The sequence below is a fragment of the Ambystoma mexicanum genome, chromosome 14 (assembly GCF_040938575.1).
Source record: "Ambystoma mexicanum isolate Mex_15411 chromosome 14, UKY_AmexF1_1, whole genome shotgun sequence".
NCBI classification, from domain to species: Eukaryota; Metazoa; Chordata; class Amphibia; order Caudata; family Ambystomatidae; genus Ambystoma; species Ambystoma mexicanum.
The window spans coordinates 356561119-356575298 of NC_090940.1; the positions used below are offsets into that span (position 1 = coordinate 356561119).

The window sequence follows — 14180 nt, forward strand, 5'->3', positions numbered from 1 at the left end:
CCTGTGGCGCCAAACACTGCGCCCTTGCCCGGCCGCAGGCTTCATTGATGCTTGGCTGCGGTGAGGAAGTTATATCCGGGTGGCCGTGGTCAATGACAGGAGCAGCACCCGAGGATCCGGGGAGGCTAGCAAACACTGCACCCTTGCCCCGCCTTGTAATTCAGTTGGAGGCATATTTATTTTGTTTTGGTATGTTCCATTATATTGGAATAGCGACTTCAGTGGATGGTTGGTGTCTTACATATAGAGTTTCAACTTCTTATTTATTATTAAATGTAATGTATTTATGTGGTGCTTTTTGGATATGTTTGTGTGTTTTTATTGTGTGATACAATAATGGAAGATACCCTATAAGTTTTTGGATAGTGCTAATGGTGACCGCGTGTGCCTGCAGACATGCGCACGGTCCGCGGACATCAAAATCACTAGCGGCACAGGGGGTTTAGTATTTTCTATGTTATATAACTGTAAGGTAAGGGGGTCTTAGTAAACATTTGTCACATTTCCATTATCTATATATATATTCAGTTAAACCAACTTTGTTAAAGGGACGTTATGGTTAAGTTGCACTACTAAAAACCTATGAAATTCAGTGTAAAAAACGTTGTTAAAGGGACGTTATGGTTAAGTTGTGCTACTACAAACCTATGAAAATCAGTAAAAAATACTTTGATAAAGGATTCAAAGTAAAACCGAAAAACCCCTGAAATTCGCAAGTTATGGTAAGCTAAGCAACCATAACTCGTGCCACAACCGTGCACAGCTAAGACTAACACCCAGGACATCAAAGATGACATCACAAATCGCTGCCTTATACTTAAGGTGAGTCGGAGACACAAAGGAACCCCTCAAAAGTCTATCATAATAACATCTGATTTGAGTAGAGGTTTTGGCCAAAATTTCAAAAGTGATTGAAGACCTGTGGGCACCCTCAGACTGGAAAGTTTTGTAAAGATTTGTTAAAAAAATATATATATTAAGCACCAAATAAAAATAAAAAATAAAAATTGCTGCCTACTTCCCATTTATTTTCCCATAAACAAACAATGTACATTTTTGCCAAAGTGCTCTGACCAAACCACTGGGTGGATTAAGACCAGGTCTGACTCGCATTCCATGCATGGTTTGGGGTTATTCCATGTCCATAAAATAGATAGTGACATTTAGGGAATTTGAAATGACCAGCATCTTTTTTTTCTTTCAATGCGAGCGATATTCGTGGCTATAGCCGAGGATATGGGAAAATAAAACACAAGAAAAAAATCTATTTGCAGGTCAGAAAATATGGAAATGCCATCAGGCTAGAGGCAGGGGGAGGCTAGAGGACACCATTTGAAATTTTGTAGTTGAAGGGGGTCTCAGGATTGAGTTTGAAGCACAAACTTTCCATAGCCTCAGGTAAAGCCGACATCTGAAAGCAAACTGAGTCACAGAAACAGCGTGTGTTATGGGGGGAAAGCAAGAGGGCATGGGAGGTGAAGAGGCCATACGAGAAGTGGGGGGTGCTGGCACAGAGGAGGGGGGGCTCTTGGTGAGGTGCTGGGGGTGCAGGAAAGCATTTTCTTTTCTGGCCATTTTGCCGATATTTGCAGCTATATCCGAAGCTACAAAGTACTATAGATAACCACAGGTACGAGTAGTTCTGTTGCAGTGGCTTTATATGTGAGATGTTAGTGTTTCATTTCTGTTTGGAAGTTATTCGGATATGTGTATTGACATTGGGGGTGAAAAATCACTGGTCAAGGCCAAATGTCATGGAAAGTGACCTGGTAGGTATGTGGGACTCTTTTTTATGGTGGCTGCATGTTTTCAGTCATTTGCATATGTAAGACTTTGGAGAAAAAGAGGAGAAATCAGTTAAACAAAATGAATATTAAAAGGATCCATCGTATTCTATTTTTAGATGCCCTGTACAATGAATTTTAGGTTTTGTGTTCTTACTTAAGGCATTATGTTGTGTGGGTGTGGAATGTTTGTTTACCCAGCTTATTGTTATGTATTATTCTCTGCTTCCTTTATTTTCAGCTACTTTATATAAGTACATGAGTATTGTTGTACTGTATTGATCTTTTAAGTTGTATTGTAGTATAAAGCCTGAAGTCAGGCCACCTTTTAATCCAATTTATGTAACCGCGGATATGATGAAAGTCAATGAAATGTATAATAAAAACCTTATTTTGTCTATTTTATTGCACATGTGTATTTACACTGCATTTCCTTCATCAGTTAGGTGTTCTGAGTTCTGTTTATAAATATTTGCCATGTAGAACTGTATCCGCAGCTACTCAGTAGCTATCCACTGTGCAGCATTGCTATTTGTGGGTAGACGTGGTACCCCGTGCAGTCACAGCTCTTTTAGGGCAATTGGAATGTCGTTTGCTTGTGGAAGTGTGGTAGCAGCAGTTATGCAACATTTTGGGTTGAGTAGCATCATAGATGCATTGAGTGTTTTGGAGAATTGGGAGAGATCAGGGAGTGCAGGACCATCATAGGAAGTGAAGGGGAGCTGGTATGTGTGCTAGGGACTCTTGTTCTGGAGGTTGGGGGTGTGGAAGTACATGGTTTAATTCCTAGTTTTTGTCAATAACTGCAGGTAGAAGCAAATGTCCATATATAGGTCTTATTTTACGGTGTGTACAAAACGCACATGCGTAGGCGCCTCAAGGTCTTTTCATTGTTTTATTTGCTGTAGGTGCAGTTATATTTATAGCTGTGTGTATAAGTATACATTTTCTTTGCAATTATCATATTGTTATCTGGATAATATAGCACAGAACTGTATCTGTGTGTGATATAGTGTGTGTAGGTGTTGTCTTATTTTTGAAGGTTGGCTTAGGTTGGTTTTATTTTGCATAAAATGTACGTTTAGCAGAGGCTACAGGTAAGGTTTGTAGCCACATTGATTATTCTCGACTACCAGTGATGCTGGGTAGGGTTTTGTATGTGTTTCGGTGTTTCTAATTGGCTATTGTTCATGTTGTAAATGTGTACTTCATTGTGATAGGTTGCAGGGAATATGTCGGCCATTTTATTAGCTTTTTTACAGAGTAGTCCTCTTTTTCTGGTTTTGATTTTGAAAAGTATGAAACCCCCATTTTATCTACTTTTCTCATTTCAACTGCAGAACTCACACTGTGCAGTTCATGTTACCTGTGATAAAATATCATTGCATTAATCAGTTGTTAGTCATTGTTTTGTTGAGAGTTTGATTTGATAATATGTTGATAATGGGGCTATCCGGTTTTTTTTTTTTTTTTTACTGTATTTGGTAACAATGAAGTGGTCCTGTTGTATATGAAGAATATGGGTGGGAATAATTATATGAAGTTGTTTTTTAGGAAAGAAATTTAATTTTAGTGATGTACACGATATAAAATCATGAAGTATACTTGTATTCACAATAACAGAGCAGTAGAACTGTGGTGTTATCTACAATGCTTTTTTAATCATTATCATGTGTGTTAAAAGTGATTTGTGGGGTAATATGAAAATGTGTTTGTTTTAAAAACATTTTTTTGCTGTTGTGGTGTGATTTGAAAATGTGTGTTTTAAAAAAGATTTGGTTTGATGAAGTCTATTACTGTGTGTTTATGTATAAGAGAAAAAATATTATTTGTTTGTTGTTTTGTGAACCTTAATTTCATAAAAAATATGTTTGATTGGTTTTATTTTAAAATGTATATTCATAAAGAATATAATAATGGTATTAGTTGTGCAAACTGCTAGAATGTAAAAAAAGAATTGGAATGGATTTGTTGGTGCAAATTGCTGCAATAAATGCAGGCACAGAATGTGTTCAGCAATGCTGTTTTAGTACACCAATTAAAGGTTGTACAATGTTGAGATGGTTTATTGGAAGTGTACATGTGTGAAAGTTTAAAATAGGAAACACACTGATTTTTTTAATGTTCTTGTTACTGTACCGCTCATTGATACACAAATACTATCAGTTGTCAATGGCAGTTTGCTGGAGTTTGCTGGGCATACTGGTTCTTACATGGAGGTAAGGTGACTATTTAGCGTGGCCATAGTTAGAGGTTCTGACTAATGTGAGGGCTTTAATAAAGACCTTGTGGCATTATCTGATGCAGGAATGCCCCTTGGCTCTGGGCGTATTGCTAAGCAAACTCTTATTATGTAAAAAAGAAATGGAATGTTTTTTTTCGCTGCAAATTGCAACAATTAATGCAGACGCAGTATGTGTTATGTAGCGCTATTTTAATACACAAATTAGAGGTTGCAAAATGTTGGGATGGTTCATTAGAAGTTTACATGTGCAACAGGTTAAAATAGGAAACATTGTTTTTTAATGTTCTTGTTGCTGTACCTTTATTTGATACAGAGGTACAGGCAGCTTTTAATGGCAGTTTACTGGGCACACTGGTTCCTCTATGGAGTTTAGTTGAATATATAGCGTGCCCATAGTTACAGGTCTGACTAACATTGAGGCTTTAATAAATACCCTAGGCACTATCTGATGTAGAAATGCCCCCTGGCTGTCATTTTATTGTTATTAGGATTGTGTTCCTTGAGACTGGAGTAGTAATACTGTCTTTATGTGCTTGTAGGACAGACCAGAATTTTGCAACTGTGAACAATTTCTGCCATGGAATGGGATAGAAAGTCTGTTCACTCTTTTAATGGTTGCTATTTAATACAGGATGATTATGTCTCAAACTAGCACTTAATGCCTGTTTGTTTATTTATTTTTTACATTGATTTGAATGGTTGCTATGGAAAGGGAGACGGGACTATGTGTAGTCCCTTCTCCTGATCCCCGGTGGCCATTTTTGTTTAGTTTTATTTTAGTCAAGAAATGGTTGCTGTGCCATGTGTGAACATGTCTTTTCATGAGATTCGCAGCAGCAATGATAATACCATCTGGGTCACCAATCCATTAACAACAGGAAGAAAGTTATCCCAATAAAATATGTGTAGACAGTTGTAGATATTTAAGGTTCATGAATAGTGCTTTAAAATGGAGGCGGAGGATCTCAAGTGCACATTGTGGAACAATACACTAAGGTGTGGCCCTTCTAATGTTACAATTCAAAGCTTGAGAACATCAATTATCATAAATTATCTGGTGCGAGTTTCCTGGGATGATGTGGATGATGCATTTTGGAAATTGTATGAGCACTGCAAAATAAAAATACTTGGGATTCATGTGTTATGTTTATGGAAATTGGCAGCATGTCGAGTAGGTGATTCCACCAGTGCGATGCCACCAATAGTTAATGAACCCTCAACTTTGACAGTAGTGTGAAAATGTTCCAGTTTTACTTTCTGCCAATGTCTAAGTGTTCTGAACAACAAAAATCCACTCTTTCTAAAATTGGCTGAATGTTTGAAATATCTAATACAATAATAAATGTACCCTAAAAATAGCACAATCTCCTAAAACTACACCTCACTCTCATGTAATAAATATGTGCTATGTAGAAAAAATCTTAATATAGTAAAATAGTTTTCTTGGCATATATAAACATCACTCAGAAAATAGGTTCAATAATTCTACAGCATCTGAAGTACTTGACATGCTACTGGCAGCTACCCACGACATAGACAATGAGCACTGAATCAGAAGCTTAATATAAATATTAGATTATCTCTTCTCATATACTGTTTTTCTATTTGTAATTCCAATATTTGAAGTGACAAGCAGTATTTCTATCTATGACACTAAAGCAAAAAACGATATGCAATGGCTGAAGGGCAGTTATCCTACAGAAGAAATAAATATGTAAGAAGGTGTTGAACACAAAGAAACACAACAAATACACCACAAGCATCATTTTGTAAGTAGATTCTTTATATCTATGTAAAATAAGACTATCAACAATATTTTAAGGAAGAAATATCAGTCACCAAACACATATACTGTGTCTGCTTACTATAAATTGTTTATGCAACTAGCACAATTAAGTTTATTATATCTTTAATTGTTTCAAAATATTCTCAAATAGATGAATACGTTATTCAGTATGACGAAGAATCAAACAAGAAACACTGCAACAACTACTCATAAAACTAATCCTGGATTAATTAATATAATTTAAATGACTATTAATGGACAGTAAAAATCACATTGTGTAAGAAAACATGAAGACATGTCCCTTCTAGAGTCTTCAAACATCTGCAGCATTGGGAAACTCTATTTGAAGAGTTATTAGAAATGCTAGAGAGGTTCAGAGAGGCGGGTTAATTTTTTGTGGCATTGTCTTTTTAGAGTTGTCATTTTTGTTATTTTATATTTTTGTCAGCTGTTGGACATTGGAAAATGTCCAACATTGTGCAACAAAACACTAAGACATGGCCCTTCTAATGTTCTGTCAGAAATCTTGAGAACGTCAACTATGATAAATAATATAGTGTGTGTATCCTGGGATTCTGTGAATGATGTATATTGTAAATTGCACGAGATGGTCTGGTAAATGGGTCTAAAGTTGTGTTTTTGCGGCTATGTGGATTTGTGCCTCTTCTCACCATCCAATTGCATTGTTAGCTCCTTTCTTCCCATGCTGCATCAACAAAGGAGATATTGCACACAAGATGCATTTACGTGACTCCACCCATGGTGTTCCATGACATCTGCACGTGCAGAATTATGCAATAGCACTTTGAATTACATTGACACAGCTATGCATCACCCTCCAGCCAATTATATTAGGTGCTGCGGCTTCATGCCTATGTGCCATTTCTAGTCATGTCTACGGACAGTGCAATCGTACGTTTGAATGTATTGATGTGGCTACACCCATCCCATATCATGACATATCACCACATCCATGCGTACGACACCGTCCAATCAGTGAGCGCAGAAGTCTGTAGCCGCGAATACTCACCACACCCACAAAAGGGATTTTCAGTAACTGCATTACTTTTGCCACCTTGCCCCTTAAATGCTTTATTCTTTTTACCCAATTTTCCCCTAATCCCATTTTCCTTTGCCTTGTGATTTGTTCAGTTTGGCCATTTTTTTAAAAACGTTCTAACTTTTATAAAATTCTTTTTCATTTTTTGTGCCATTGTCTTTTTTGTGTTGTCGTTTTTATTGTTTTACATATTCATACCTGGTTGAACATTCCAATATGTCTGACAATGAAAGTACCAGCAGTGAAGACATTATTATTTGGGTTCCAGGAAGAAGAAAACTGGGATGAAAACCACTGATGACAGTTGGCGCTTTAAAGTTAAAGAACACTGTTTTAGAAAAGAGACAGAGGAGATACTTTGCACATTCTGCAACAACGCTATACACTGTGGGCCTTCCAATGTTCCATCTCAAAGCCTGGGAACATCTATTATGATTCAACATCTAGTGTGAGTCCACTGGGATAATGTTGATAATGACAATCAGAAAACACACAAACATAATAAAAGAAAAATGCATGGGTGCCATTTTTTGTGTAGACTGACATCAGCACCACCTGCAGCAGTTCAATCCACCAGTGCAACAACATTACAAACTGCAAATAAAGCCTCAAATTCAGCAGCGGTGTAAACTGCACAGACTCCTGTTTTAATGACTCCCGATCTTCCCATGATGCAAGTCATGTGTAGACGATGTCTCAAATGAGTAGTCAAGGGAGGTGCTACATTTGAGGAATTGCAGAAGTTAATTGCTGAATACCAGCTTACCCGTCATTCTTAGTTTTTTTTTAAGTGCAACATTTTCCCCCCTTTTCTTCTAAACTAAAATAAAAACAAAAAAACAAAAAACAAAATATATGTTGCTTTTTATTTTAATTCCCTTTGTTATATGTTTCACCCCTACTCCACCTCCCTCTTTCCATCCCCCAAAATGGCACTTTTAAAGGCCACCTTTTAAGATACAAAAATAGATCAAATTGAACACATACTGCAAAAATATATATCAATATCTATTGTAATACATTTTTTGCAGTTTCAGTAATAAAAATCTCCCAAATGTTTTTTTTATTGCAGTTACACTGTTAACATGAGCAGTAGTTTAGCCACAAATAAAAGCACTCTAGGCGTTCCTCGTCTTAGCCGCTTACACAAAATCTGCACTTCATAAGCTGATGCTGTAGCTGGCAATACAAATAATAAAATACAAAAATATACAACTCTGTGTATGTACATATGTGCATTTCACATATACATATTCATGGGAAAAACTTGATTTGCAGGGACGTTAATGTCAGAAAATAGTGAAACAAAACCTCTGAAATTCATGCTCTCTGTTTACAACAGATCACATCACTGATGACATCACTGGTGACAACATTAATTACATTGGGCCTGATCACAACTTTGGCGGTAACGCCGGCGGTAATACCGCCGCTGGTATTAGCCCTACCACCGAACTCCCCGGCGCTAATAGCCGGATCACGAGTACGGCGGTAATGTAATTCCCCATTCCCCATTGAGCCCATTCGGGAATGCCCCATTCCCCATTGGGCTCAATGGGGAAAATTTGCGCTCTTACGGCCGGCGAATTTACCGCCAGCGGTAATAGTGCGAATTCTCAGCGAATTTCCCCCCATCTCAGAGCTAGGGCGAATTCCGCCGAAGTCCTGATTTGGCGGACCCTTAAGTCTGGCGGTAATAGTGCGACCGCCGGATTTAAGGGTTACCGCCAAAGTCGTGATCAGGCCCATTGCATTTAACTGATAACATCAATAATGGAATTAGACATATCATTTAAATGTTAGCTCATGAAAGTTTTGATTACCGTAATAACAATTTAGGCCATGGACTTGGTCGTGACAAAGGCTGGGGTCACTGGCCAGCATCAAAGGCCAAAGCTAGTGGTCAGTTAGTGTCCAAAAATACCAATGTGTGTGGTTAAAAGCCATGCCAACTAGCCCACCACTGTTTTAAAATAGCGTGCAATGTTGAAAGGCCATAGCTAGTGCCCATTAATATGTTTGCATATACATTGGGCACAGCCAGAGGCCTTGGACACTGGCTAGTAATGTGTTGAAGACCATGGCTAGTGGCTGGTTAGTGTATATAATATACAGTGAGCACAGCCGAAGGCCATAGCTAGTGGCTGGTTAGTGTTGTATAATATGCAGTGGGCACGGCCGAAGGCCATGGCTTATTGCATTTTATTATTTTAAAATAGACAGAGTACATGGCCAAAAGATGTACAAAAGATGTACAAACTACTCAAGGTCAAAGGCCATCGCTAGAGGCCCATTTATATGTTAGAATATGTAGTGGGCACAGCCAAACGGTTGTATACTAATTGACCTTTTCACAATTGACCTCGGGAGAATTGACCTCAGGAGAATTGACCTAATTTAGAAGGTCAATTATGACAAATATGCAGGGGCAAACCCCCCATAACCCCACCCAATCCAAAAACCCCCGCAGCCCCCATCCAATACCCTTATATTATTTATAATCCAAAACCAACCCATTACATAAATAAAATAACTAAAATAATATAAAGGTCAATTGTGCAGAAGGTCAATTAGGGCCACTATAATTAGGTCAATTGTGCAAAAGGTCAATTGTAAAAGGTCAATTTGGGTAATACCCAGCCAAACATTGTGTCCTCTTCGCAGTATTGTGTGAAGTCAATGGCTAGTGCCTGACCAGTCCATAAAATATACAGTGGACACGGAGGAAAGTTGTATCCACTGGTAAATGGCAAAATCTATGGTTGGTAGACTGTTTTAAAATAGTCAGTGCACGTGGATGAAGGTTGTGACCACTGTCCATAACTGAAGGACATGACTAGTACCCATTCATGTGTTAAAAATGTTTGGCCATGTACACTGACCATGGCTAAAGGCCATGCTTAATGCCAGTTACTGAGATCTGTGATGCCATCATTGTGGTCATAGGATGCGCAACAGGGGGCATGAAGTTAAGGTGGCTTTAGCTGAATTTCAGAGGTTTTGTTGTGTTAAGTTCTCACCTTAACGTCACTGCAACTAATGTTTTTTCCTTTCATAGAGAGATAGATAGAAAGATAGATAGACATATTCATTTCCAGGTAATTAAAAGTCATGGGGAGTTTTAAATTAAAGTTTTGAATTGCTTGGTACTTAACCTGTCTGTCCCTCTCCTCTGGTTTATATTCTCTAACTCGTTTCCTTTATCAGCGTTCCCTGGAACCGGATGTCTGTGGAGGAGGCCACGGACAAAGAAAGGCAGACTCCACAAGACCAACAGTGGGGAAAGATGGAAAGGGACTTGAGATCCAAGAAGAGAGATCCAGGTGACAAGATGGACATCTACAGTGTTGTTGTGATTTACTTTGTGACATGGACACAGGCCTTCCCGGCAAACTAGACATACCAAAGCCGGGGCCGGCATTAGGCCTTGTGACAGATATGTCACCACCGTGCATCAACTACAAATGATGCTAGATACATTCATTTTGGTGTTTTTGTTCTCTTCCTTCACTATTATTGTTTCATGATATGCTTATTACCAACTTCTTTCCAGGTATGGATATGTGTTGCCAATTTCTTTCTCTATATTGACAATTGTTGTCAGTTTCTTTTAAGCTATGGTAAAAAGTACAATAAAAAAAGGACATTTGCTGATCCTTACATTGTTGCAAGACATAACAAAGAGTGAATTATGGCTTCTTTTCATCTATGGACAATTGTTGCTAATTTATTTTGAATTTATGATCAGTTCTTTTTTTTAAACTCATTTGCAAAATACATGTTCACATTGTTGCACGAATATCACATGGTTTGATGATGTGTAGCTAGTAGTCATGCTTATGCAAAGGCCTTCGTTTAACCACTAGTTTCAACAATTCCACCTATTTCAAAAGAGACAGTGTGCACAAGTTACAATGATGCTAACATTGCAGCACATGCATGAACTGTGTGTTCTCTAGGCTAAGTGTAGCAAGCTAACATTGCAGAACATGCTGTGTGTAGTGGAATTAATGTAGCATTAGGAACTAAGAAGGGGTACTAACAGCTAATATAGAAATCATTATGGGGGCTACATTTGTAGGCCTTATGCTCTGGGCGCACTAGTACCATCACAGGGCATGAACAAACACGCTGGCTGTGGGCTGCCAGTGTGCAGAAATTAAAGCGAAGAAGTGAAATTGTATTTGCAGGCGAGATTCAGGGCCATCTGAAAGGGCCTTGAGCATAAGCATTCATTGTCTGAACAGGGCAAGAGGAATGAAGAATAATTTCCATTACCGGGTGCTGTGTTCTTGGAGCTTTGCAAAGGCCAGAAGGTTGAACTGGAATATGCTAGAAGGCACTGGACGCTTCTTGAAGGATTTCTCACATGCTGGGACTAGGAGTGACATCCAAAATGGTTTGGAACTGAAGTGACATTGAGAGATAGGTAGGTAAAATGCACAAGATCCATATGTGATATAGGAGGGAAACATGGTTCTTGTCAAACGGTTGCAACAAGTGGCACAGTGTGCTTTGGCACTTGCACAAAGGCTTCTATATCTGTAGATAAATAAATTGGTTCATGTTCACTAACTATTTGGCTAATCTAGTATTGTATTATCCATCAGGTGTACTGTGCCTTGTGCAGCGTTTCTTGCAAATGCATCTATCAGTGAGAATCTCATTCAGGCCCAATCTCATTGTTCTTACAGATAGCATTTGGCCACTCCAGTCCAATTTCCACAGGCATCTTGGCTATTTTATTAATCAGAAGCTCTTTTTTTTTATTCTATCCACCCTGAAGACGTTGCATGATATGATGAAATATCAATTTCCCTGTTAAGTTAGTGCTTGTATAAGGGTTGATAGGCACTGTCACGCCCAATTTAGGGATAAAGTCACATATATGTGCTTTGGGAATTGACTGTCTTTCTGTCCTGCTGGTAGTGTATAACGCAATCCATTTTGAAAACACATTCATTACTATGTGCACGTAGTCCATTTTCAGCATTTGTCTAAAGTCACATTGAAGTTGTGTACATGGGGCAGTGTTAACATTAGTAGCTTTTCCTATGATCTGGCAGTCCTAGCATCAGCACTTCAATTGCTTCTCAATTTGTGAAAACCCTGGACCACAGCATGCCTTCTTTACCTGCATCAGCATGTCCTCTTTCGTCACACCTTCTACACCATGTAGAATTTGAATGACATAATCTTGAAGGGCCCTGGAAACCAATAAATTGCCTCCTCACAATTGCCTCAGCATATCACTGTGAAAGGAACATCCTGCACTGCTCCAAGCATTTTTCTTTGTGTTTAAGGTTTGTTCCTGAAACTCATTAAATAGTTAAAGCATTTCATATGGTGGTGTGTCTGACTGTACTTGCCTTTTTGGCATTGTGTTTTCTGCCACCATCTCTCGGGAAAGGATAGCCTCTGTTACACTGAGGACGTGTGCATGCATTCTCTCAGTTTACGTCATCTTGTGAGGTTTGGCAGGAGGAGCATTTTACAAAGGATATTTCTTTTGATAGTGTGATCAAGACTGAAAGCGCATTCTTAATCAGGATCCTTGCTGCAGATAAATAACCTTTCTCTTTCCATAATCTACCCTATTCATACATTTTTTCCAAAGCGTAGCAAGCATTTGTATTAATATTCACTGTCTTATTTCGTGCTTTGGCGGCTGCATGTGTTAATGCTACTAACTACACTACCTGTGCACAGTTTACATCTGCAATCTTCCCTCTTGTAATGACTGCAGAGGCAGTACACACCTTGTAAGATGATTTAAATTCCCCGAAACGTTTCTCAAATAAGACACATCTATGCACAATTCCTTGTCTCGATTTTGGGCAAGAGATTTCTTTTAGATCTGTTTATGGTTTAGTGATAATGGATGTGTTTAAAATAACATTACTTGATTCTCGTTATGTGGGGCACAGTATTAGGGAAGCTGGGTTTAATACTGAACGGTGTGTAAGAGTAACGTTCGTTGTGTTTAACTGTATCCACTCCTGTTTGGCAAGGGGTGACGGGGGCACATCAGGATCTTAGTTTTGAGCAGAAGGGCATTGACTGCATGAGGCACAGAATACACAAGGGAGCATTCTGGCACTATTGTATGTTCAATGTGGCTGCCACCACCGACCGGAGGCAAGGTGGTAACCCTACTGCCATGGGGTTGAATACTATGATATAGTACATTATTGAGCAGTGTTTGTCCCCCTGTTTTCGTGTCAACACTTATTGTGCATAACCTTTTTTCATGGAAGTAAAGGAGAAATAGCTTCTAATAGATGGGTCGCTCATTGTGCGTTTGATCTTGCCAAGGCTTCTTTTATTTCGATGAATGTGCTCTCCGTTTATTCTGTCCAAATCAAGGATTCTTTTGCATTTAATTGCGTCATATATTGTAGTGGTGTTTGGATAGCTGCATTACCTAGCATCAAATGGTGGCACTATCCAGTGGAGCCCAGAAAAGATCAAATATGACTGATGCTCGTTGGTTTTCAAAGCCTAGAAAAAAAAATGCCTCGTCCATACCTTGATAATGCTTCTACTGCCTACTGTCATTTTGTAACCTAAATAGTGCACATTTTCTTTGCACAATTGTAAATTGTTCTTAAATATGCTGTGTCCATTTTGGCCAGGGCAATCAGTAATTATGTTATATCTTGTTCACATGCATCATTTGACAGGATTCTATTAATACATCATCAACATATTGTACTAGCATTGTGCCTTTGCAAGACCTGACTGAACAGGGTTCGGCTTTAAGTATACCAATGCGGTAAATGGTTCCTTATTAACTGATTGCTTCAAAGAGAAAGCATGAAGTGATATTGACTATCGGAGTGGAATAAACATAGACCCACTACTCAAATATGTACATTCTCTGGATTAGGAATGACAGGCCAGATCAGTAATACTACTGCATTTACAGCCCTTGCATCTTGGGCAGATGTATAAACACCATGACCAGGTTTCTTTATGTGTACATTTGGTGTATTACATGGGCTGGTCACGACCACCAATAACCACATTCTGTATATGCATTTGATGGGTACTGTTCCTTCCTGGGTGAAGAGGATTTAGTGTCTAACATGGTGTGCACTGGTTCACTCTTAAGAATAAAACCCACATTGGTTTCAATTTGTGGCCACAACTCCAAACCACAAATTAATTTTAAGCCTCCTGCTCTATCCTACACTTTCATTCATCTGCTCTATCTGTAACATAGCCATCACCGTGTTTTCAGATTAATTTGGGGTTGTCTAGTAAGCTCCATCTGGAGTGAAATAAATGGTGTATTTTAATTTA

The 14180-nt window shown here is 38.6% G+C and overlaps 1 long non-coding RNA gene across 1 annotated transcript in view; it reads left to right on the forward strand.

The window, feature by feature from the left end:
• The window catches only part of LOC138526789 (uncharacterized), a 498216-nt gene extending 487670 nt beyond the window's left edge, over window positions 1-10546 (forward strand). The window contains exons 5-6 of the long non-coding RNA XR_011283731.1: window positions 7144-7323; window positions 10083-10546. This is a non-coding gene — a long non-coding RNA (uncharacterized lncRNA). The remainder of the gene's footprint in view (window positions 1-7143; window positions 7324-10082) is intronic.
• Window positions 10547-14180: the final 3634 nt, after the last annotated feature.